Source organism: Cydia amplana, chromosome 3 (genome assembly GCF_948474715.1).
Source record: "Cydia amplana chromosome 3, ilCydAmpl1.1, whole genome shotgun sequence".
Classification (NCBI taxonomy): Eukaryota; Metazoa; Arthropoda; class Insecta; order Lepidoptera; family Tortricidae; genus Cydia; species Cydia amplana.
In genome coordinates, this window is record NC_086071.1 from 5,816,204 (window position 1) to 5,819,307 (window position 3,104).

The window sequence follows — 3,104 nt, forward strand, 5'->3', positions numbered from 1 at the left end:
CCACTAAAACCCCTCTGTTGCCGCCTCACTGCTACACGGCGAGGTCTCAGGAACGCCGAAGTATTCTTCCGCAACCTACTTTGAGTTAAAATTAAAGCGAGGTAGCTTGGTCTAAGTTAAGTTGACGGCGATTTTGATAGCACAGACTGCGCAAGTGTAAATAGGTGAATCAACTTTTAGAACACTGATTTCGTGTCCCTAGACTTTCTAGCAAAAAAAAAAACGATTTTTCAAAAACCATGTTGATTTTTTACTGTTTTGTTTTCGCGGGCATTATAAGATACGTAAATATTTAATTAACACAATAAATTAACAACTTGATGAGATATAATTTTTAAGAAAAAAAAACCGACTTCCATGCGGCCCGGTGAAAGATTATTGTAGATGGTGCGCTATGTAGAAAAGGAAGCATTTCGTTTCTGTAAGGCTCGCAGTTCTAACCTAACCTAACCCACTTTTGTTCGGTTCTGTGAGGATAGCAGTTCAAACCTAACCTAACCCACTTAACGGCGCATGCGGTGCGGTGTACGGGGGTTTGAGCGGGACGGGTTTGGCCTCATCATACTTTATACCTACATTTTATGGTAGGTAATCAATTAATCATAGTGGTTTATTTAGTTTAGGTATCATGGTGGTTTTCCAGGTCAAGGTCCGGGTCTGTGTCCGAGTCCGGGTCCGAGTCTGGGTCTAGTCCAGGTCCGAGTCCGAATCCGAGTCCAGGTCCGGGTCCGGGTCCGAACCGGATCCGGGTACGAGTCCGGATCTGAATCCGAGACCGGGTCCCAGTCCAAGTCAAAGTCGAAATTTGAAATCACCAAACATGTACTATGCGTCGTTGAAGAGTTCTGTTCTGATCATCATCAGCAGTTCCAGTTCATCAAATGCGACAGTTTTTAATGTTAATGCTTTATTTTATGATGAAAATACAGAAAATTCCATACGTGTGCCTTTAAGATTTGAGGAGTTCCCCCGATTTCTCATGGATCCCATGTTCAGAACTTGAGCTTGACATAAATATGGCTTAAAAACCTAACTTGCTTAACAAACATAACGAAAAGAAAAAATCGCCAAACGCGAGCTATGCGTCGTTAAAGAGTTTCGTTCTGGTCATCATCAGCAGTTACACTTCCTCAAATGTTACTTTTTAAATGTATATGCTTGATTTGTTGATTAAAACACAACAATCACTATATGTATGCCTTTAAGATTTGAGGAGTTCCCTCGATTCCTTATGGATCTCATCATCAGAACTTGACCTTGACAGAAATGTGGCTTAAAAACTAAACTTGCTTAACAAACATAACGAAGAGGACAAATCGCCAAACGTGAACTATGGGTCGTTGAAGAGTTCTGTTCTGATCATCATCAGCAGTTCCACTTCATCAAATGCGACAGTTTTTAATAAAAATGCTTGATTTTCTGATGAAAATACAAAAATCTCTATACGCACACCTTTAAGATTTGAGGAGTTCCCTCGATTCCTCATGGATCCCATCATCAGAACTCGAGCTTGACAAAAATGTGGCTTAAAAACTTAACTTGCTTAACAAACATAACGAAGAGGACAAATCGCCAAACGTGAACTATGCGTCGTTGAAGAGTTCTGTTCTGATCATCATCAGCAGTTCCACTTCATCAAATGTCACGTTTCTGAATGTATATGCTTGATTTGTTGATAAAAACACAAAAATCACTATATGTATGCCTTTAAGATTTGAGGAGTTCCCTCGATTCCTCATGGATCCCATCATCAGAACTGGGTTTTGACAAAAACGGGACCAATCTGTATGAATATACATACAATCAAAAAAAGATTTTTCAAAATCGGTCCAGTAATGACGGAGATATGGAGTAACAAACATAAAAAAAAAAAAAAAAACATACAACCGAATTGATAACCTCCTCCTTTTAGATTTGGAAGTCGGTTAAAAAGTTACATTTTGTACGGTAACGCAGTAGAAAAAGGCAAAAATGGTGTGTCCCTGATTTTTGTATGGGAGATAACTATTTTTCTCCTGCGTTACCGCACAAAATGTAACCTTTATCTGATCAAGTCGTTAATTTTAATGTGTTCTTAAATACTTATGGATCTAATAACGCCCGTGTAAACAAAAAAGTAAAAATATCGCCATGGTTTTTGAAAAATCAATTTTTCTTTGGTCTAGGAGTCTAGGGACACGAAATTAAGTGTTCTAAAAGTTGATTCACCCAAATACACCATAATTTCATAGAAGTTTGACGTTTAAAATAACACTTGCGCAGTCTGGACTATCAAAATCGCTGCCAACTTACTGACTTAGGTACTGCTGTGGCGCAACGAGCCGAAGTGGATCTTGGTCTCCGACACCAAAGACCGCCATGCTACTCTGTCCAAAGCCGTTTCTGTCCAGTCACAGGCGCCGAATTCGCTAAGGTCTTTGGTCTTTCTGCACTTCGTCTATCTAGCGGTACCTGCTTTGTCTAACTCTACCTACATTTGCGGATCTGCACTTAGGTAATATCAAGTTATAGAGCATCATTTATTCCCATATTAAATTTGATCACACCGAACACTCAAACACATCGTGTTGGCCTTTAGATAATTAGATACAATTGATAACCTTTGTCAGAATTTATCGATAATGTTTTGTAAACAAAGGCGGTTCAGCTGAAATGCGGCAAGTGGTTTTAACCAGAATAGGACTTAATGTAGGTATTTAACCAGGACCCTAGGAAATTAGTGAGATTATTCCTATGTTACAACATAAACATAAAATTATTAAAACAAAATACCTACTTATCGAAAACCTATTAACAGTAGGTACTCGTATTTCAAAAGATATTTTCATTACGTATCAAGTTAGAAAAAACTTATACAAAAACAAATAAAATACTTATGGTAACATTTACTATTTTACTTTTGGACCGAAACTAGATTACAGTGGGTCTTATGGACCTTTGCAGGAAATTTTACTGTACATGTAAATGTAGTATGCAGTTAATAAATATCTAATTATTAACATCGATTGAGATGATGTATCCCATTCATAATAAAACCATATATGTAGCTTCGAGTTATTAGTAACCCATTGTACGCATATAGGTGTGTCTGTCACATACTCGTG

General features: G+C 38.0%; 1 protein-coding gene across 1 annotated transcript in view; it reads left to right on the forward strand.

The window, feature by feature from the left end:
• Positions 1-3,104, forward strand: part of LOC134662437 (uncharacterized) — a 333,293-nt gene that overhangs the window by 215,327 nt on the left and 114,862 nt on the right. The window lies entirely within an intron of this gene.